Source organism: Castor canadensis, chromosome 16, assembly GCF_047511655.1.
Source record: "Castor canadensis chromosome 16, mCasCan1.hap1v2, whole genome shotgun sequence".
Classification (NCBI taxonomy): domain Eukaryota; kingdom Metazoa; phylum Chordata; class Mammalia; order Rodentia; family Castoridae; genus Castor; species Castor canadensis.
In genome coordinates this window covers 37660034-37683931 of record NC_133401.1, presented here as the reverse complement: position 1 = coordinate 37683931, position 23898 = coordinate 37660034, and positions in this window count along the sequence as shown.

Below are 23898 nucleotides of genomic sequence, written 5' to 3'. Positions count from 1 at the left end.
GTAACTTTCGAAAGAAGACCATCTATGTTAGAAGGTGGATAATCTACCACATTGTTTCCCTGTGATTACTGTGTTAGTTTTTTAATGGAATACTGCCTTTCAATCTGGATTTTCAAAGGTGAAAAACTTTCATTTTGTTCCAAATAGAGGTATTCAGCTGAATTCTAGAAACACATTCATCTCTTGAAAGAAAAGCATCTGTGTTAGAAGGTGGAGCATCTAGCACGATGTTTTCCTGTGAGAATTGAGTTAGTTTTTGAAAGGAAAACTACCTGCACATCATGGTTTTCCAGTGGGAGAAACACTCAAATTGTTCCAAGTAGGCCTATTCAGGTGAGTTGAAGAAACACATCTCTCTCTCGAAAGAAAACCATCTATGTTAGAAGCAGGATGATCTAACACCTTGTTTCCCTGTGAGAATTGACTTAGTTTTGGAAAGGAAAACTGCACACTTATCATGGTTTTCAAGGGAGAGAAACCCTCAAATTGTTACAAATAGGCCTATTCAGGTAAATTGAAGAAACACATCTCTCTCTTGAAAGAAAACCATAAATGATAGAAGCATGAGCATCTAGCACCTTGTATCTCTGTGAGAATTAAGTTTATTTTTGAAAGGAATACTTCTTGCCTATCAGGGATTTCATTGATGGGAAACCCTCACTTTCTTTGAAATACACCTATTCAGATCAATTGTAGAAACACACATATCTGTCCAAAGAAAAAAAACCTATGTAAGAAGATGAGCATTTAGCATTGTTTGCCTGTGAGAATTGAGTTAGTTTTTGAAAGGAATACAGCCTACCCATTAGGGTTTTCAAGAAAAGAAATGCTCATTTGTTCAAAAAAGCCTATTCATGTGAATTGAAGAAAAACATGTATCTCTGAAAAGAAAACCACCTAAGTTAGTAGGTGGAGCATCCAACACATTGTTTCCCTGTGAGAACTGAGTTAGTTTTTGAAAGGAAAACTTCCTGCATCTTAGGTTTTTCAAGTGCAGATAGGTTCGCTTTGTTCCAAATAGGCCTATCAGCTGCGTTAAGGAAACACATGTATCTTTGGAAAGAAAACAATTTTTGTTAGAAGAAGGAACATCTAGCACATTGTTTACTAGTGAGAATTTAGTTAGTTTTCGAAAGAAATATACCTGCAGCTTAGGTTTTTCAATGTGAACATAGGCTCCATTACTCCCAAACAGACCTATTTAGCTGAGTTGAAAAAACACATGTATCTCTACAAAGAAAACCAAACCATCTTTGATAAAAGCAGGAGCATCTAGCACATTGTTTCCCTGTGAGAACTGAGTTAGTTTTTGAAAGGAATATTTCCTGGAATTTAGGTTTTTCAATGTGGAAATAGGCTCTCTTTGTTCCAAACAGGCCTTCAGCTGAATTAAAGAAACACATGTATCTCTCCAAAGAAAACCATAAATGCTTGAAGCTACTGCACCTAGCACATTTTTGCCTTGCGATAATTTTGTTAGTTTTGGAAGGAATATTTCCTGCAACATAGGTGGAGAGAGACTCTGTTTGTTCCAAATAGGCCTATTCAGCTGAGTTGAAGAAACACACGTAACTCTTAAAGGAAAACCACCAGTGTTAGAAGAAGGAACACCTAGCACATTGTTTCAATGTGAGAAATGAATTAGCTTTGGAAACGAATACCTCCTGCAACTCAGACTTTTCAAGGTAGAGATAGGTTGTCTTTCTTCCAAATAGTCCTATTCAGCTGACTTGAAGAAACACATGTACCTCTCAAAAGAAAAGCATCTGTGTTAGAAACAGGAACATCTAAGCACATTATTTCCCTCAGAGAATTCAGCTAGTTTTTGAAAGGAATACTTCCTGCAACTTGGGTTTCTCAAGGTGGAGATATGCTCTCTTTTCTCCAATTAGGCCTATTCAGCTGAGTTGAAGAAACACATATATCTCTCGAAAGAAAACCATGTATGTTAGAAACAGGAGCATCTAGCACATTGTTCCCTATGAGAACTCTTTTAGTTTTTGAAAGGAATACTTCCTGAAACTTAGGTTTCTCAATGTGGAACTAGGCTCTCTTTATTCCAAACAGGCCTTCAGCTGAATTAAAGAAACACATGTATCTCTCTAAAGAAAACCATCAATGTTTGAAGCTACTGCACCTAGCACATTTTTGCCTTGTGAGAATTTTGTTAGTTTTGGAAAGGAATATTTCCTGCAACATAGGTCTTTCCAGATAGAGAGAGACTCTGTTTTTTCCAAATAGGCCTATTCAGCTGATTTGAAGAAACACATGTAATTCTGGAAGGAAAATCATCTGTGTTAGAAGAAGGACCATCTAGCACATTGTCTCATGTGAGAAATGAGTTAGCTTTGGAAATGAATATCTCCTGCAACTTAGATTTTTCAAGGTGGAGATAGGCTATCATTCTTCCAAATAGGGCTATTCAGCTGAGTTGAAGAAATCCATGTACCTCTTGAAAGAAAAGCATCATTGTTAGAAACAGGAAAATCTAAGCACATTGTTTCCCTGAGAGAACTCAGCTAGTTTTTGAAAGGAATACTTCCTGCAACTTAGGTTTTTCAAGGTGGAGATATGCTCTCTTGCTCCAATTAGGCCTATTAAGCTGAGTTGAGGAAACACATGCATCTCTTGAAAGAAAACCACCTGGGTTAGAAGCAGGAGCATCTAACACATTGTTTCCCTGTGAGAATTGAGAAAGCTTTTGAAAGGAATACTTCCTGCAACTTAGGTTTTTCAAGGTGGATATATGCTCTCTTTATTCCAATATGCCTATTCAGCTGAGTTGAAAAAACACATGTAACTCTTGAAAGATAACTATGTGTGTTAGAAACAGGAGCATCTAGCTATTGTATCCCTGTGAGAATTGATTTAATTTTGAAAGGAATACTTCCTGCAGATAAGGTTTTTGAATATGGAGATGGTCTCTCTTTGTTCCAAACAGGCCTATGCAGCTGAGTTGAAGATACACATGTACCTCTCCAAAGAAAAGTATTTGTATCAGAAGCAGGAGCATCCAGTATATTGCTTACCTGTGAAAATTGACATCGTTTTTGACTTCATGTCAACATAGGTTTTTCAAGGTGGAGATGTGCTCTCTTTATTCCGAATAGGCCTATTCAGCTGAGTTGAAGAAACTCATGTATGTGTCCAAAGAAAACCATAGATGTTAGAAGGTGCAGCATCTAGCCCATTGTTTCCCTGTGAGAATTGAGTTTGTTTTTGAAAAGAATACTTCCTGCAACTTGGTTTTTGAAGGTGGAGCTATGCTCTCTTTGTTCAAAATAGGACTAGTCAGCTGAGTTGAAGAAATACATGTATCCCTCCAAAGATAGCAATCTGTATTAGAAGCAGGGGCATCTAGCACATTGTTTCCTGTGATAACTCAGTTAGTTTTTCAAAGGACAACTTCCTGTGACTTAGGTTTTTCAAGGAGGATATAGGCTCTGTTTTTTCCAATTAGTCATATTTAGCTGAGTTTAAGAAACACATTTATCTCTACAAAGAAAACCATCTTTCTTAGAAGTCACAGCATCTAGGACATTGTTTCATTGTGAGAGTTTAATTAGTTTTGGAAAGGAATACTTCCTGCAACATAGGTCTTTCAAGGTAGAGATAGACTCTGTTATTTCCAAATAGACCTATTCAGCTGAGTTGAAGAAACACATGTAATTCTGGATGGAAAACCATATGTGTTAGAAGAAGGAACTTCTAGCACATTGTTTCAATTTGAGAAATGAGTTAGATTTGGAAAGGAATACCTCCTGCATCTTGGATTTTTCACTGTGGAAATCGCCTGTCTTTGCTCCAAATAGGCCTATTCAGCTGAGTTGAAGAAACCCATGTATTTCATGAAAGAAAAGCTTCTGTATTAGACAGGAGCATTTAGCACATTTTTTCCCTGTGAAAACTCAGATAGTTTTTGAAAGGGATACTTCTTTTTTTTATTTATTTTTTTCTTTTATTATTCATATGTGCATACAAGGCTTGGGTCATTTCTCCCCCATGCCCGCACCCCCTCCCTTACCACCCACTCCGCCCCCTCCCTCTCGCCCCCACCCCTCAATACCCAGCAGAAACTATTTTGCCCTTATTTCTAATTTTGTTGTAGAGAGAGTATAAGCAATAATAGGAAGGAACAAGGGTTTTTGCTGGTTGAGATAAGGATAGCGATACAGGGCATTGCCTCACATTGATTTCCTGTGCGTGTGTGTTAACTTCTAGGTTAATTCTTTATGATCTAACCTTTTCTCTAGTTCCTGGTCCCCTTTTCCTATTGGCCTCAGTTGCTTTTAAGGTATCTGCTTTAGTTTCTCTGCGTTAAGGGCAACAAATGTTAGCTAGTTTTTTAGGTGTCTTACCTATCCTCACCCCTCCCTTGTGTGCTCTCGCTTTTATCATGTGCTCAAAGTACAATCCCATTGTTGTGTTTGCCCTTGATCTAATGTCCGCATATGAGGGAGAACTTACAATTTTTGGTCTTTTGGGCCAGGCTAACCTCACTCAGAATGATGTTCTCCAATTCCATCCATTTACCAGCGAATGATAACATTTCGTTCTTCTTCATGGCTGCATAAAATTCCATTGTGTATAGATACCACATTTTCTTAATCCATTCTTTGGTGGTGGGGCATCTTGGCTGTTTCCATAACTTGGCTGTTGTGAAAAGTGCCTCAATAAACATGGGTGTGCAGGTGCCTCTGGAGTAACCTGTGTCACAGTCTTTTGGGTATATCCCCAAGAGTGGTATTGCTGGATCAAATGGTAGATCAATGTCTAGCTTTTTAAGTAGCCTCCAAATTTTTTTCCAGAGTGGTTGTACTAGTTTACATTCCCACCAACAGTGTAAGAGGATTCCTTTTTCCCCGCATCCTCGCCAACACCTGTTGTTGGTGGTGTTGCTAATGATGGCTATTCTAACAGGGGAGAGGTGGAATCTTAGTGTGGTTCTAATTAGCATTTCCTTTATTTCTAGAGATGGTGAGCATTTTTTCATGTGTTTTCTGGCCATTTGAATTTCTTCTTTTGAGAAAGTTCTGTTTAGTTCACTTGCCCACTTCTTTACTGGTTCATTTGTTTTGGGAGAATTTAGTTTTTTAAGTTCCCTATATATTCTGGTTATCAGTCCTTTGTCTGATGTATAGCTGGCAAATATTTTCTCCCACTCTGTGGGTGTTCTCTTCAGTTTAGAGACCATTTCTTTTGATGAACAGAAGCTTTTTAGTTTTATGAGGTCCCATTTATCTATGCTATCTCTTAGTTGCTGTGCTGCTGGGGTTTTGTTGAGAAATTTCTTACCTATTCCTACTAATTCCAGAGTATTTCCCACTCTTTCCTGTATCAACTTTAGAGTTTGTGGTCTGATATTTAGATCCTTGATCCATTTTGAGTTAATCTTGGTATAGGGTGATATACATGGATCTAGTTTCAGTTTTTTGCAGACTGCTAACCAGTTTTCCCAGCAGTTTTTGTTGAAGAGGCTGCTATTTCTCCATCGTATATTTTTAGCTCCTTTGTCAAAGACAAGTTGGTTATAGTTGTGTGGCTTCATATCTGGGTCCTCTATTCTGTTCCACTGGTCTTCATGTCTGTTTTTGTGCCAGTACCATGCTGTTTTTATTGCTACTGCTTTGTAATATAGTTTGAAATCAGGTATTGTGATGCCTCCTGCATTGTTCTTTTGACTGAGTATTGCCTTGGCTATTCGTGGTTTTCCCAGCAGTTTTTGTTGAAGAGGCTGCTATTTCTCCATCGTATATTTTTAGCTCCTTTGTCAAAGACAAGTTGGTTATAGTTGTGTGGCTTCATATCTGGGTCCTCTATTCTGTTCCACTGGTCTTCATGTCTGTTTTTGTGCCAGTACCATGCTGTTTTTATTGCTACTGCTTTGTAATATAGTTTGAAATCAGGTATTGTGATACCTCCTGCATTGTTCTTTTGACTGAGTATTGCCTTGGCTATTCGTGGTTTTCTGTGTTTCCATATAAATTTCACGGTAGATTTTTCGATCTCTTTAATGAATGTCATTGGAATTTTGATGGGAATTGCATTAAACATGTAGATTACTTTTGGGAGTATTGACATTTTTACTATGTTGATTCTACCAATCCATGAGCATGGGAGATCTCTCCACTTTCTGTAGTCTTCCTCAATCTCTTTCTTCAGAAGTGTATAGTTTTCCTTGTAGAGGTCTTTCACATCTTTTGTTAGGTTTACACCTAGGTATTTGATTTTTTTTGAGGCTATTGTAATTGCAATTATTTTCATGTATTCTTTTTCAGTTTGCTCATTATTAGTGTATAGAAATGCTAATGATTTTTCTATGTTGATTTTATATCCTGCTACCTTGTTGTAGCTATTGATGATGTCTAGAAACTTCTGAGTAGTTTTTTGGGTCTTTAAGGTATAGGATCATGTCGTCTGCAAATAGGGATATTTTGACAGTTTCTTTACCTATTTGTATTCCTTTTATTCCTTCTTCTTGCCTAATTGCTCTGGCTAGGAATTCCAGTACTATGTTGAATAGGAGTGGAGATAGTGGGCATCCTTGTCTGGTCTCTGATTTTAGAGGGAATGGTTTCAGTTTTTCTCCATTAAGTATAATGCTGGCTGTAGGTTTGTCATATATAGCTTTTATAATGTTGAGGTACTTTCCTTCTATTTCTAGTTTTCTTAGAGCTTTTATCATGAAATGGTGTTGGATCTTATCAAAGGCTTTTTCTCCATCTATTGAGATGATGAAGTGGTTTTTGTCTTTGCTTCTGTTAATGTTTATTGATTTTTGTATGTTGAACCACCCCTGCATCCCTGGGATGAAGCCTACTTGGTCATGGTGAATAATCTTTTTGATGTGTTGCTGAATTCAGTTTGCCATTATTTTGTTGATGATTTTTGCCTCAATGTTCATTAAGGAGATTGGCCTATAGTTCACCTTTCTGGAGGTGTCTTTGCCTGGTTTTGGGATAAGTGTAATACTGGCTTCATAAAATGTGTTTGGCAGTTTTCCTTTACTTTCTATTTCGTGGAACAGTTTAAGGAGGGTTGGTATCAGTTCTTCTTTAAAGGTCTATTAGAATTAAGCAGAGAGTCCATCAGGTCCTGCACTTTTCTTGTTGGGGAGACTCTTGATTTCTGCTTCAATTTCATTTTGTGTTATAGATCTATTCAGGTGATTAATTTCCTCTTGGTTCAGTTTTGGATGATCATATGTATCTAGAAATCTGTCCATTTCATTGAAATTTTCAAATTTATTTGAATAAAGGTTCTCAAAGTAGTCTCTGATGATTTCCTGGACTTCCATGGTGTTTGTTGTTATCTCCCCTTTTGCATTCCTGATTCTACTAATTTGGGTTTTTTCTCTCCTCATTTTAGTCAGCTTTCCCAGGGGTCTATCAATCTTGTTTATTTTTTCAAAGAACCAACTTTTTGTTTCATTAATTCTTTCTATGGTTTTTTTGGATTCTATTTTGTTGATTTCAGCTCTTATTTTTATTATTTCTCTCCTTCTATTTGTTTTGGGATTTGCTTGTTCCTGTTTTTCTAGGAGTTTGTGATGTATCATTAGGTCATTGATTTGGGATCTTTCAGTCTTTTTAATATTTGCACTCATGGCTATAAACTTTCCTCCCAGGACTACCTTACCTGAGTCCCATATGTTCCGGTAGGTTGTGTTTTCATTTTCATTGATTTCCAGGAACTTTTCAATTTCCTCTTTTATTGCATCAATGATCCATTCTTCATTAAGTAATGAGTTATTTAGTTTCCAGCTGTTTGCATATTTTTTTTCTTTACTTTTGTTGTTGAGTTCTACTTTTACTGCATTGTGATCAGATAGTATGCACGGTATAATTTCTATTTTCTTTTATGTGCTAAGACTTGCTTTGTGCCCTAGGATATGATTTATTTTGGAGAAGGTTCCATGGGCTGCTGAGAAGAATGTATATTTTGTAGAGGTTGAATGAAATGTTCTGTAGACATTTGCTAGGTCCATTTAATCTTTTGCATATTTTAGATCTTGGATTTCTTTATTGATTTTTTGTTTCAATGACCTATCTATTGATGATAATGGGGTGTTAAAGTCTCCCACAACCACTGTGTTGGCGTTAATATATGCTTTTAGGTCTTTCAGGGTATGTTTCATGAAATTGAGTGCGTTGACATTGGGTGCATACAGGTTGATAATTATTATTTCTTTTTGGTCTATTTCCCCTTTTATTAGTATGGAATGTCCTTCTTTATCTCGTTTGATCAATGTAGGTTTGAAGTCTACTTTGTCAGGGATAAGTATTGCTGCTCCTTCCTGTTTTTGGGGGCCATTGGCTTGGTAAATCTTCTTCCAGACTTTCATCCATAGCCTATGCTTATTTCTGTTGATGAGATGGGTCTCCTGTAAGCAACAAATTGTTGGATCTTCCTTTTTAATCCATTTCATCAAGCGGTGCCTCTTGATGGGTTAATTAAGTCCATTAACATTAAGTGTTAGTACTGATAGGTATGTGGTGATTCCTGTCATTTAGTTGTCTTAGTTGTTTGAAGGTTTGATTGTGTGTATCTAAGTTGAGGTTACTCTCTACTTTCTTGCTTTTTCTTTTCCTGTGTTTTGGTGCTGCCTGTCTTTTCATGGTTTAGTTGGGTTTCACTTTCTCTGTGCAGAATCCCTTGAAGAATCCTTTGTAGTTGTGGCTTTGTGGTCACATATTGTTTTAGTTTCTGCTTATCATGGAAGACTTTTATTGCTCCATCTATTTTGAATGATAGTTTTGCTGGGTAGAGTATCCTGGGATTGAAGTTATTTTCATTCAGTGCCTGGAAGATCTCACCCCATGCTCTTTTTGCTTTTAATGTTTCTGTTGAGAAGTCTGCTGTGATTTTGATGGGTTTACCTTTGTATGTTACTAGTTTTTTCTCTCTTACAGCCTTCAATATTCTTTCCTTAGTTTCTGAACTTGTTGATTTAATGATGATATGTCGTGGGATAGTTCTATTTTGATCTGGTGTGTTTGGTGTCCTGGAGGCCTCTTGCATTTGTATGGGAATATCTTTCTCTAGATTTGGGAAATTTTCTGTTATTATTTTGTTAAATATATTTTGCATTCCCTTTACTTGCACCTCTTCTTCTTCTTCGATGCCCATGATTCTCAAGTTTGGCCTTTTGATGGAGTCAGTGAGTTCTTGCATTTTCTTTTCACAGGTCTTGAGTTGTTTAATTAATAGTTCTTCAGTTTTTCCTTTAATTACCATTTCATCTTCAAGTTCTGAGATTCTGTCTTCTGTTTGTTCTATTCTGCTGGATTGGCCTTCCATTTTGTTTTGCAGTTCTGTTTCGTTCTTTTTTCTGAGGTTTTCCATATCCTGGCTGTTTTGCTCTTTAATGTTGTCTATTTTTGTCCTGAGTTCATTTATCTGTTTATTCATCGTGTTCTCTCTTTCACTTTCGTGTTTATACAGTGCTTGTATGGTTTCCTTTATTTGTTCTTTTGTTTTTTCAAATTCTCTATTTTTGTTGTCTTGGAATTTCTTGAGTGTCTCCTGTACATTTTGGTTGACCCTATCCAGTATCATCTCTATAAAATTCTCATTGAGTACCTGTAGTATGTCTTCTTTTAAATTATTCTTGTGGGCTTCATTGGGTCCTTTGGCATAGTTTGTCTTCATTTTTTTGGAGTCTGGATCTGAGTACCTGTTTTCTTCATTCCCCTCTGGTTCCTGTACTAATTTTTTGCTGTGGGGAAACTGGTTTCCCTGTTTTTTCTGTCTTCCCATCATTGTCTTTGGTGTTGTTACTGTCCCTGTGTTGTGTGCAATTAAGTATTTTCTAGCTTGTAATAATAACAGTGGTAATATTTCAAATGGAAAGGTGAGCGAGATGGAAAGCTAGAAGTTAAAGAAATGGGAAAAACAAATACACAGACTGGAGGGAGAAAACAGAACAAGGTGTCAGACAAGAAGATTTCAAAGGTATAAACAGGGAGCTTTAGTGTACTAATTGACAGTAAGCTGAACAGACATTAGAGAGACAGAGAGAGGATTGAAAATCAAAAATAAAGAAATAAAGATAAGAATAAAAATAAAAAATAAGTAAATGAAAGAAAAATCTATTTATAAAAATGTGCTAAAATAAAATGAAAAAATAGAAAATTTGAAAAAACCAAAAAACCACAAAACCTCCAATTTCAAATGCAGTGAAGTCACAGTCTCCAGTCCTGGAGATGGTGCCTCAGATGTTGTTCTGTAGTTGTCTCATCAAAGGGGACACATGAAGAAGAACAAAACTACACACACATGCACAAAAATAACCCTGCCAAGTGTTCCAAGTTCAAATGCAATACAGTTTCAGTAAATTTTTCAGCTTGCAGGTGTAATTCGGTTGTTCTCTCATCAAAGGCAGGGAGAGAAAGAAAAATAAAAGCTACTGGAGACAGTTCTGAGAATGGTTTCTGCAACTGTGGCTTGCCTGCCTGCTGTTGTCAGCCTGCTGTTGCTGGAGGCGTTATTTATGCAGATCTCTGGGGTGAGCTTAGCACTCACCTGGCCCCGCAGGCTTTGTTTGCTCAGAGTTCTCCTGTGCGTGAGCCTCTGCTACAAGCTTTCCCCTTTCCCAGCACTGGGAAAGGTGACACTGCACCCGCGTTCTCAGGCCTGCATGTTTATTTACAGTTCATGTGGGAGTTGGGTCTTTCCCCCTCTCCTGTTCAGTTCTCCTCCCACTGCCACTTTCACAAGCTTTCCCACTCCTGGTTACTGGGTGGTGCTGCTGCTCCTGCCAGCCGCCATGTTTGTTTACAGTTCACGTGGGAAGTTTGTCTTCCATCATCTCCTGTGGAGTTTTCCTCCCTCCACCACTCTCACCAGCTTTCCCACTCCTGGTTGCTGGGCACGGCCCCACCCCCGTTCTCACCAGAGGCTCTCCTGCCAGGCCAAGCTTGTTTATTTACAGTTCCAGGAAGGATTCTCTTCCCCCAATCTTCAGCGCTCAGGGCACCCCACCCTCTTTCCTGTGTGTCTTATTTGTTCTTATTGCTTATTACTCAGTTTCTCTTTTTTCCCGGGGTGGAGGTCAGTCTGTTCAGGGGGCTATGTTGCTCTGTCCCAGGCTTTTCTGTGGGAGTACCACGGTACTGTGAAGCTCACCTGGTCTGCATCTTCCCAAGCCGTCTGGGCGCCGGCGACTGGTGGCCCGGGGGCCCTCCTTGTTTCTCTGTTTAACGTGAAGTGGAGATTCTCTGCCCTGGCTGGAGGTGTGGAGGGGTCAAATTTATGCCTTTTCTCAGTGATTATGCCTGCAAAGTGTGTCCCCGGCATCTCTCTAAGATTTCACTCTAGGAGGCTCGTTTTCTGCTTCCTCCCTCTAGCCGCCATCTAGGAATACTTCTTGCAACTATGGTTTCTCAAGTTGGAGATATGCTCTTTTTTCTCCAATTAGGCCTATTAAACTGAGTTGAAGAAACACGTGTATCTCTCAAAAGAAAACCAACTGTACTAGAAGCTGTAACATCTAATACATTGTTTCCCTGTGAGAATTGAGTAATCTCTTGAAAGGAATTCTTCCTGCAACTTAGGTTTTTCAAGGTGGAGATATGCTCTCTTTAGTCCAAGTAGGCCTATTCAGCTGAGTTGAAAAAAACACATGTAACTCTTGAAAGATAACCATTTGCATTAGAAGAAGAAGCATCTAGCACCTTGTTTCCCTGTGAGAATTGAGTTAGTTTTTGAAAGGAATACTTGCAACTTCCATTTTTCAATGTGGAGATTGACTCTATTTGTTCCTAATGGTCTATTCATCTAAGTTGAAGGAACACATATATTTGTCAAAAGAAACCATCTGTGTTAGAAACAGGAGCATCTAGCACTTTGCATCCCTGTGAGAATTCTGTTAGTTTTTGAAAGGAATGCTGTCTGCAACTTACATTTTTCAAGAGAACATATAGTCTGTTTTTTCCAAAGAGGCCTATTTAGCTGAGTTGAACAAACTCATGTATCTCTCCAAGGAAAACCATGTGTTTTAAAAGCATAAGCATCTAGTACATTGTTTCCCTATGAGAATTGAGTTAGTTTTTGAAAGGAATACTTTCTGCAACTTTGTTTTTCAAATTGGAGTTAAGCTCTCTTTGTTCAAAACAGGCCTTTTCAGCTGATTTGTAGAAACCCATGTAGGTCTCAAAAGAAATCCATCTGTGTTAGAAGCACAAACATTTGCACATTGTTTCCCTGTGAGAACTCAGTTAGTTTTTGAAAGGAATACTTCCTGGAGCTTAGGTTTTTCATGGTGGAGATATGCTGTCTTTGTTCCAAATAGCTGTGTTCAGCTGACATGAAGAAACACATGTATGTCTCAAAAAAACACATTTTTAAAGAAGTTGCAGCATTTAGCACATTGTTTCCCTGTGAGAATTCAGTAAGTTTTTTTTCCGTTTTTTATTATATTCATATGTGCATACAATGTTTGAGTCATTTCTCCCCCTTCCCCCTGCCTCCTCCCTTACCCCACCACTTCCACCTTTACCCCTCCAACCCCTCGCTACCAGGCAGAAACTATTTTGAGACTTCAGTTAAGTTTTGAAAGGAATACTTCCTGCATCTTAGGTGTTTCAAGGTGGAGATAGGGTCTGTTTGTTCCTAATAGGCCTATTCACCTGAGTTAAAGGGACCCATGTATCTCCCCAAAGAAAACCTTGTATGTTAGAAGCAGCAGCATCTAACACATTGTTCCCTGTGAAAATTGAGTTAGTTTTTGAAAGGAATAATTCCTGGAAATATGAGTTTTCCAGGTGCAGAAAGGCTCATTGTGGAAAAAGGCTCTCTTTGTTCTAAATAGGCCTACAGAGGTGAGTTGAAGAAACACATGTGTCTCTTGAAGAAAAACCGTCTGTGTCAGAAGCAGGAGCATCTAGCACATTGCCTCCCTGTGAGAATTGATTAGTCTTTGAAGGAATAACTATTGCCACTTAGGTGTTTCAAGGGGGAGATGGTTCCCTTTGTTCCCAATAGGCCTATTCAGGCGAGTTGAAGAAACACATGTATCTCCCGAAGGGTAACCATATGTGTTCAAAGCAGAAGCATGTAGCACATTGTGTCCTTTGAGAATTGAGTTAACTTTGAAAGGAATACTTCCTGCAGATAAGGTTTTTGAAGATGGAGATAGGCTCACTTTGTTCCAAACAGGCCCATGCAGCTGAGTTGAGGAAACACATGTACTTCTCCAAAGAAAACTATTTGTATCAAAAGCAGTAGCCTCCAGCACATTGTTTTCCTGTGAGAATTGACATAGTTTTTTTTTCTTTTATTATTCATATGTGCATAGAAGGCTTGGGTCATTTCTCCCCCCTGCCCCTGCCCCCTACCTTATCACCCACTCCACCCCCTCCCTCTCCCCCCACCCCCTCAATACCCAGCAGAAACTATTTTGCCCTTATTTCTAATTTTGTTGTAGAGAGAGTATAAGCAATAATAGGAAGGAACAAGGGTTTTTGCTGGTTGAGATAAGGATAGCTATACAGGGCATTGACTCACATTGATTTCCTGTGTGTTACCTTTACATGAAAACTTCCTGCAACTTAAGGTTTTCATGTTGGAACTGGCTTTATTTGTTCCAAACAGACCTATTGAGCTGAATTAAAGCAACACATATATTTCTCCAAAGAAAGCCATTTATTTTAGGAGCTGCAACACATACCACATTGTTTCCTTGCAAGAATTGAGTTAGTTTTGGAAAGGAAGTATTCCTTTCCAACATAGCACTTTCAAGGAGGAAATAGAATCTGTTTGTTCCAAATAGGCCTATTCAGCTGAGTTAATCAAACACATGTAACTCTTGGTGGAAAACCATCTGTGTTAGAAGAAGGACATTCTAGGACAGTGTTTCAATGTGAGAAATGAGTTAGTTTTGGAAACGAATACTTCCTGCAACTTAGGTTTCTCAAGGTGGAGATAGGTTCTCTTTGTTCCAAATACTCCTATTCAGCTGAGTTGAAGAAACCCATGTATCTCTCCAAAGAAATCCATGTGTGTTAGAAGCAGCAGCATCTAGCACATTGTTTCCTGTGAGAATTGAGTAAGTTTTTGAAGGGAAAACTTCCTGAAACTAAGATTTTTCAAGATGGAGATAGGCTCTGTTAGTTCCAAATAGGCCTATTCAGCTGCAGTGAAGAAACACAAGTATCTCTCGAAAGAAAACCATCTGTGTTAGAAGCAGGAGCATCTAGCACATTTTTCCCTGTGATCATTGAATTAGTTTTTGAAAGGAATACTTCCTGCACTGTAGGTTTTTCAAGGTGGAGATATGCTCTCTTTATTCCAAATAGGCCTATTCATCTGAGTTGAAGAAACACATGTATCTCTACAAAGAAAACCATCTTTTATAAAAGCAGGGGCATCTAGCACATTGTTTCCCTGTGAGAACTGAGTTAGTTTCTGAAAGGAATACTCTCTGCAACTTAGGTTTTTCAAGGTGGAGATTGGTTCTGTTTGTTCCAAATAGGCCTTTTCAGCTGAGTTGAAGAAACCCATGTATCTCTTGAGAGGAAATCACCTGTGTTAGAAGCAGTAACACCTAGCACATTGTTTCCCTGTGAGAACTCAGTTAGTTTTTGAAAGGAATGCTTTCTGGAACTTAGTTTTTTCAATGTGGAACTAGGATCTTTTTGCTTCAAACAGGCCTTCAGCTGAATTAAAGAAACACGTGTATCTTTCCAAAGAAAACCATCTGTGTTAGTAACTACAGCATCTAGGACATTGATTCATTGTGAGAATTGAATAAGTTTTGGAAAGGAATTCTTTCTGCAACATAGGTCTTTCAAGGTGGAGATAGACTCTGTTAGTTCCAAATAGACATATTCAGCTGAGTTGAACAAGCACGTGTAACTCTCTAAGGAAAACCATCTGTGTTAGAAGAAGGAACATCTACCATATTGTTTCAGTATGAGAAATGAGTTAGATTTGGAAAGGAATACTTCCTGCAACTTGGGTTTTTCAAGGTGGAGATATGTTGCCTTTGTTCCAAATAGCCATCTTCAGCTGACTTGAAGAAACACATGTATGTCTCGAAAAAAAACATTTTTGTTAGAAGCTGCAGCATCTAGCAGATTGTATCCCTGTGAGAATTCAGTAAGGTTTTTTTCCTTTTTTATTATATTCATATGTGCATACAATGCTTGGGTAATTTCTCCCCTCTTCCCCTTGCCTCCTCCCCTACCCCACCACTTCCACCTTTACCCCTCTGCTATCAGGCAGAAACTATTTTGCCTTTATCTCTAGTTTTGTTAAAGAGAGATTATAATTAATTACAGGAAGGACCAAGGGTTTTTGTTAGTTGAGATAAGGATAGCTATACAGGGAGTTGACTTGCCTTGCTTTCCTGTACATGTGTTACCTACTAAGTTAATTCTACATGAACTAACCTTTTCTCTAATTCCTGGTACCTTTCTCCTATAGGCTTCAGTAGTTTTGAAGTATCCACTTCAGTTTCTCTGCATTGAGGTTCAACAAATGCTATCTACTTTTTTGGATGTTTTACCTATCCTCATACCTTCCTTGTGTGTTCTTGCTTTATCATGTGATCAAAGTCCAATCACCTTGGTGTGTTTGCCCTTGATATAATGTCTGCATATGAGGGAGAACATATGTTTTTTGGTCTTTTGTGCCAGGCTAACGTCACTCAGAATGATGTTCTCCAGTTCCATCCATTTACCTGCAAGTGATAACATTTCATTCTTCTTCACGGATGTATATAATTCCATTGTGTATAAATACCACAATTTCTTAATTCATTCCTCAGTATGGGGCATCTTGAATGTTTCCATAACTTTGGTATTGTGAGCAGTACTGCAATAAACATGGGTGTCCAGGTGCCTCTGGAATAACCTGTGTCACATTCTTTTGGGTATATCCACAAGACTGGTATTGCTGGATCATACGGTAGATCAATGTTTACATTTTTAAGAAGCCTCCAAATTTTTCCAGAGTTATGTTTTTCAAGGTAGAGATAGGCTCATTTTTGTCCAAATAGGCCTATTCAGCTGATTTGAAAACACTTGTATTCTCAAAAGAAAACCATGTATGTTAGAAGCAGTAGAATCAAACACATTGTTTCCCTGTTAGCTTCTGAGTTAGCTTCTGAAATGAATACTTCCTACTTCTTCAGGTTTCACTGTGGAGATAGGCTCTGTTTGCTCCAAATAGGCTTATTCAGCTGAATTGAATAAAGACATGTATCTCTCCAAACAAAACCATACATGTTAGAAGCTGCAGCATCTGTCACATTTTTCCCAGTGAGAATTCATTTAGTTTTTGAAAGGAAGAATTAGTGCTAACCATAGTTTTCAAGGTGGAGAAAGACTCATTTGGTTCCAGGTAGGCCTATTCATCTAACTTGAAGAAGCACATGTATCTCTTGAAAGAAAAACATCTGTCATAGATGCAGGATCATTTAGCACATTCTTTTCCTGTGAGAATTCAGTTAGTTTTTGAAAGGAATACTTCATGCATCTTAGGTGTTTCAAGGTGGAGATAGGGTCTGTTTGTTCCAAATAGGCCTATTCACCTGAGTTAAAGAAACCCATGTATCTCTCCAAAGAACCTTCTATGTTAGAAGCTGTAGCATCAAGCACATTGTTCTCTGTGAAAAATGTATTAGTTTTTGCAATGAATACTTCCTGGAAATCTGAGTTTTTCAGGTGCAGAAAGGCTCATTGTGTTACAAAGAGGCCTATTCAGCTTAGTTGAAGAAACACATGTATATCTCAAAAGAAAACCAACTGTGTTAGAAGCAGGGCATCTGGCACATTGTTTCCCTGTGAGAAATGAGTAAGTTTCTGAAAGGAATACCTCCTGCAACTTAGGTTGTTAAAGGAGGAGATAGGCTCTCTTTTTCCAGTACACCTATTCAGCTGAGTTGAAAAGACATGTGTATCTCCAGAAAGAAAATCATCAGTGTTAGAAGCAGGAGCATCTATCACAAAGTTTCCCTGTGAGAATTGTGTTAATTTTGAAAGGACTAATTCCTACAACTTAGGTTTTTGAACATGGAAATAGTCTGTCTTTGTTTCAAACAGGCACTTTCAGCTGAGTTGAAGAAATACATGTATCTCTCAAAAGAAAACCATTTGTGTCTGAAACAAAAGCATCTAGAAGATTGTTTCCATGTGACTATTGAGTTACTTTTTGAAAGGAATACCTACTGCAACTTATGTTTTTCCAGGTGCAGATAGGCTCTCTTTCTTCCACATAGGCCTAATCAGGAAGTTGAAGAAATACATGCATGCCTGTAAAGAAAACCATATGTGTTAGAAACAGGAGCATCTAGCACATTGTTTCCCTGTGAGAATTCAGTAAGTTTTCTTTTTCTATTATCTTCATATCTGCATACAAATTTTGGTTCATTTCTCCCCTCTTTCCCCTGACCCTCCCTTAACCCCCCACTCCCTCCCTTACCCCTCAATAACTCTCTGCCAGGCAGAAACTATTTTGCCCTTATCTCTACTTTGGTTGAAGAGACAGTATAAACAGCAATAGAAAGGGCCAAGGGATTTTGCTAGTTAAGATAAGGATAGCTATATAGGGAGTTGCCTCTCATTGCTTTCCTGTACTTGTGTGTTACCTTCTAAGTTAATTCTTCTCATACTAACCTTTTCTCTAGTTCCTGGAATCCTTCTCCTATTGGCCTCAGTTGTGTTAAATTATCTGCTTCACTTTCTCTGTGTTGAGGGCAACAAATGCTATCTAGTCTTTTGGGTGTTTTACCTATCCTCATGCCTTCCTTGTTTGTTCTAGCTTTATCATGTGATCAAAGTCCAATCCCCTTGTTGTGTTTGCCCCTGATCCACATATGAAGGAGAACATATGATTTTTGGTCTTTTGGGCCAGGCTAACCTCACTTAGAATGATGTTCTCCATTTCCATCCATTTAGCTGCAAATGATAATATTTCACTCTTCTATATGGATGCATAAAATTCCATTGTGTATAAATATCACATTTTCTTAATCCACTCATCAGTACTGGGGCATCATGGCTGTTTCCCAACATGGGTATTGTGAACGGTGCTGCAATAAACTTGGTTGTGCAGGTGCCTCTGGAGTAACCTGTGTCACATTCTTTTGGACTTATACACAAGACTGGTATTGCTGGACCATATCAATGGTAGATCAATGTTTAGATTTTTAAGAAACCTCCAAATTTTTTTCCAGAGTTATGTTTTCAAGGTAGAGAGAGACTCATTTTGGTCTAAATATGTCTATTCAGCTGATTTGAAGAAACACTTGTATCTCTCGAAAGAAAACCACATGTGTTAGGAACAGTAGCATCAAACACATTGTTTCTCTGTGAAAATTGAGTTAGCTTCTGAAATGAATGCTTCCTACAATTTCAGTGTTTCATGGTGGAGACAGGTTCTGTTTGTACCAAATAGGCCTATTCAGCTGAGTTGAATGAACAAATGTATCTCTCTGAATAAAAACATCCATGTTAGAAGCTGCAGCATCTGGCACATTGTTTCCCTGTGAGAATTCATTTAGTTTTTGAAAGGAATGCTTTCTGCTAATCATAGTTTTCAAGGTGGAGAAAGGCTAATTTGGTTCCAAGTAGGCCTATTCACCTAACTTGAAGAAACACGTTTATCTCTCAAAAGAAAAACATCTGTTATAGAGGCAGGATCATTTAGTAATTTTTTCCTGTGATAATTCAGTTAGGTTTTGAAAGGAATACTTCCTGCATCTTAGGTTTTTCAAGGTGGAGATAGGATCTGTTTGTTCCTAATAGGCCTATTCACCTGAGTTGAAAAACTCATGTATCTCTTCAAAGAAAACCTTCTATGTTAGAGCTGCAGCATCTAGCACATTGTTCCCTATGAATATTAAGTTAGTTTTTCAAAGGAATACGTCCTGGAAATCTGAGTTTTGAAGGTGAAGAAAGGCTCATTTTGTTACAAAGAGGCTTATCCATCTTATTTGAAGAAACACATGTATATCTCGAAAGAAAACCATCTGTGTTAGAAGCAGGGCATCTGGTACATTGTTTCCCTGTGAGAAATGAGTAAGTTTTTGAAAGGAATACTTCCTGCAACTTATGTTTTTCAAGGTAGAGATAGGGTCATTTTGTTCTAAATAGGCCTATGCATCTAATTTGAAGAAACACTGTATCTCTCGAAAGAAAACCATTTGTATCAGAAGCAGGAGCATACAGCACATTGTTTCCGTGGGTGAATTGAGTTAGTGTTTAAAGTAATGCTTCCTTCTACTTAGGAGTTTGAAGGTGGAGATAGACTCTGTTTGCACTAAATAGGCTTATTCAGCTGAGTGGAAGAAACACATGTATCTCAAATGAAAACCATCTGTGTTGGAAGCAGGAGTTTCTAGCACATTGTTTCCTTGTGAGATCTGAGTTTGTTTTTCAAAGGCATACTACCTGCAAATCAGAATTGTCAATGTGGATAAAGGCTCATTCTGTTCCAAATAGCCCTATTCAGCTAGTTGAAGAAACACAAGTATCTCTCAAAAAAGAAAAAACATCTGTGTTAGAAGTAGGAGCATCTAGCACATTGTTTCCCTGTGAGAATTGTGTTAGTTTTTGAAAGGAATACTTCCTGCAACTTAGGTGTCTCAAGGTGGAGATAGGCTCTGTTTGCTCCAAATCAGCCTACTCAACTGGGTTGAAGAAACACATTTATCTCTAGAAAAAAAAACCCATCTACATTAGAAGGTGTATCATAAAGCACAGGTTTCCCTTTTGAGAATTGAGTTAGTTTTTCAAAGGAGTACTTCCTGAAAATCATAGTTTCCACGGTGGAGGAAGTCTCATTTTGATCCAAAGAGGTCTATTTAGCTAAGTTGAAGAAACACATGTATTTCTCGAGAGAAAACTATCTGAGTTAGAAGCAGGAGCATCTAGCAAATTGTTTTCCTGGGAGAATTGAGTTAGTTTTTGAAAGGAATTCTTGCTGCCAATCATAGTTTTAAAGGTGGAGAAAGGCTCCTTTTGTTCCAAATAGACAGAATACTTCCTGCAACTTAGGTGTCTCAAGGTGGAGATAGGCTCTGTTTGGGCCAAATAGGCCTACTCAGCTGAGTTTAAAAACACATGTATCACTCCAAACAAAACCATCTATGTTAGAATCTGCATCATCTAACACATTGTTTCCCTGTGAAAATTGAGTTAGTTTTTGTAGGGATTACTGCCTGAAACTGAGGTGTTTCAAGGAAGAGATAGGCTCTGCTTGCTGTAAATATGCATATTCAGCTGCGTTGAAGAGACACACATATCTCTCCAAAGAAATCATTTATGTTGGAAGCTGCAGCTACTGGCACATTGTTCCCCTGTGAGAATTGAAAGGCATATTTCCTAGAAATCAGAATTTTCAAGGTGGAGAAAGTCTCATTTTGTTCCAAATAGGTGTATTTAGCTAAGTTGAAGAAACACACATGTCTCTCAGAAGAAAACCACGTGTGTTAGATGTCAGAGCATCCAGCACATTGTTTCCCTATGTGAATTGAGTTAGTTTTTGAAGGGAAGATTTCATGAAACTTAGGTGTTCCAAGGTGGAAATAGGCTCTGTGTGATCCAAATAGGCCTTATCTGCTGAGTGGAAGAAACACCTGTTTCTCTCCAAAGAGAGAAACTTCCATCTATGCTGGAAGTTGCAAAATTTAGCACATTGTTTCCCAGGGAGAATCGACTTAGTTTTTGAAAGGAATACTTCCTGCAAATCATGAATTTGAAGGTGGAGAAAGATTCATTTTGTTCTAAATAGGACTCCTCAGCAAAGTTGAAGAAACACATGTGTCTCTCGAGAGTAAACCATCTGTGTTAGAAACAGGAGGATCTAGCATATTGTCTCCTGTGAGATTTCAGTTAATTTTTGAAAGGAATGCTTCCTGCCAACATAGGAGTTTCAAGGTAGAGGTAGGCTCTGTTAGCACACAATAGGCCTATTCAGCTGAATGGAAGAAACACATGTATCCCCTGAACTAAAACCATATGTGTTAGAAGCAGGAGCATCTAGCACATTGTTTTGCTGTGAGAATTGAGTTTGTTTTGAAAGGCATACTTCCTGCAAATCAGAATTTTCATCGTGGGGAAAGGCTCATTTTTCCCTAATAGGCCTATTCAGCTAAGTTGAAGAAACACATTATCAGTGTAAAGAACACCATCTGTGTTAGAAGCATGAGCATCCAGCAGATTGTTTCCCTGTGAGAATTGAAATAGTTTTTGAAAAGCATACTTCCTGCACATCAGAATTTTGAAGGTGGACAAATGCTCATTTTGTTCCAAATAGGCCTACTCAGCTAAGTTGAAGAAAAACATCTATTTCTTGAAGAAAACCATGTATCATAGAAGCAGGAGCATCTAGCACATTGTTTGCTGTGAGAATTGACTCAGTTTTTATAAGGAAAACTTCCTGCAGATCATAGATTTCAATGTTGAGAAACAATCATTTTGTTCCAAATAGGCCTATTCAGCTAAGTTACAGAAACACATGTATCTCTGGAAAGAAACCAATTTGTGTTACAAGTACTGGCGTCTAGCACAATGTTTTCTATGTGAATTGAGTTAGTTTTGAAGGGCATACTTCCTGCAATTTAGGTGTTTCAATGTGGAGATAGGCTGTGTTTGTTCCAAATAGGATTATTCTGTTGAGTTAAAGGAATACGTGTATCTCTAGAAAGAAACCCGTATGTGTTAGAAGAAGCAGCATCTAGCACATTGATTCCCTGTGAGATTTGTGTTAGTTTTTGAAAGGAATACATCCTACAAATCAGAATTTTCAGAATGGAGAAGGTCTCCTTTTGTTCAAAATATGTGTATTCAGCTAAGTTGAAGAATCACATGTATCTCTCGAAGGAAAACCATGTGTTTAGAACCAGGAGCAGCTAGCACAGTATTTCCACGTGATACTTGAGTTAGTTTTTGAAAGGAATACTTCTGGCAACTTAGGTATTTCAAGGTGGAGATAGGGTCTGTTTGCTCCAAATAGGCAAATTCAGCTGAGTAGAAGAAACACATGTATCTCTCAAAACAAAACCGTCTATGTTAGAAAATACAGCATGTAGCATATTGTTTCCCTGTGAGAATGAGTTAGTTTTCAAAGCATACTTCCTGCAAATCAGAATTTTCAATGTGGAGAAAGGGTAATTTTTTTCCAAAAGGGCTACTCACCTGAGTTGACGAAACACATGCATCTCTCGAAGAAAACCATCTGTGCTAGAAGCTGGAGCATGTAGCACACTGTTTCCCAGTGAAAATTGAGTGTTTTCTTAAAGGGATGCCACGTGAAATGTGAATTTTTCAAGGTGGACATTGGCTGTCTTCTCCAAATAGGCTTATTCAGATGAGTTGATGAAACACATGTATCTCTCCGAAGAAAACCGGCTATGTTTGAAGCTGCTGCATGTAGCACATGGTTTCCCTGTGAGATTTGAGTCACTTTTGAAAGGAATACTTCCCCCAAATCACAGTTTTCAGGGTGGAGAAAGACTCGTTTTGTTTCAAATAGTGCAATTCAGCTAAGTTGAAGAAACACATGTATCTCTCTAAAGAAAACCATCTGTGTTAGAACCAGGAGCTTCTAACACATTGTTTCCCTGTGATAATTGAGTTAGTTTTTGAAAGGCATCCTTCCTGCATATCAGAGATTTCAAGGTGGAAAAAGTCTCATTTTTTTCCCCAATAGTCCTATTTAGGTAAGTTGATGATACACATGTATCTCTCCAAAGAAAACAATCTGTTTTAGAAGCAGAAGCATGTCATCATTTCCCTATGAGAATTCTGTTAGATTTGAAAGGAATACATCATGGAAATCAGAATTTTCAAGGTGGACAAAGTCTCATTTTGTTTCAAATAGGCCTACTCAGCTAGCTTCAAGAAACACATGTGTCTCTTGAAATAAAACCATCTGTGTTAGAAGCAGGAGCATCTAGCACACTGCTTCCATGTGAGAATTGAGTTAGCTTTGGAAAAGAATACTTCCTGTAACTTAGGATTTCCAAGGTGGGGATAGGCTCTGTTTATTCCTCATAGGCCTTGTTAGCTGAGTTTAAGAAACACAAATATCTCTCAATAGAAAACCAATTATGTGGGAAGCTGCAGCTTTTAACACTTTGTTTAGCTGTGAGAAATGACTTAGCTTTTGATAGGCAAACTTCATGAAAATCATAGATTTCAAGGTGGAGAAAGGCTCCTTTGTTACAAATAGGCCTATGAACATTAGTTGAAGAAGCACATGTTTTTCTCTAATGAAAACCATCTGTGTTAGAACCAGGAGCATCTATCACATTCTTTCCCCTGAGAATTGAGGTAGTCTTTTAGTGGAATACTTCCTATAACTTAGGTGTTTCAAGGTGGAGAGAGGCTCTGTTTGCTCTAAATAGGCCTACTCAGCTGAGTTGAAGAAACACATGTATCTATCCAAACAAAACCATCTATGTTGGAATTGGCAGCATTTAGCACATTGTTTCCCTATGTGTATTGACTTAGTTATTGAAAGGAAAACTTCCTCAAAATCCTAGATTTTGAGCTGGAGAAAGGTCATTTTGTTCCAAATAGGCCTATTCAGCTAAGTTGAAGAAAACCATGTATCTCTTGGAAGAAAACCATCTGTGTTAGAAGCAGGAGCATAGAGCACATTGTTTGCCAGTGAGAATTGGGTTAGTTTTTGAAAGGAATACTTCCTGAAACTTAGGTGTTTCAAGGTGAAGATAGGCTCTGTTTGCTCTAAATAGGCCTACTCAGTTGAGTTGAAGAAACATATGTATCTCTCCAAAGAAAACCATCTATGTTGGAATCTGCAGCATTTAACCCATTGTTTCCCTGTGAGAATTGACTTAGTATTTTAAGGGCATACTTCCTGCAACTCAGAATTTTCAAGGTGGAGAAAGTCTCATTTTGTTCCAAATTGGCCTATTCAGCTGATTTG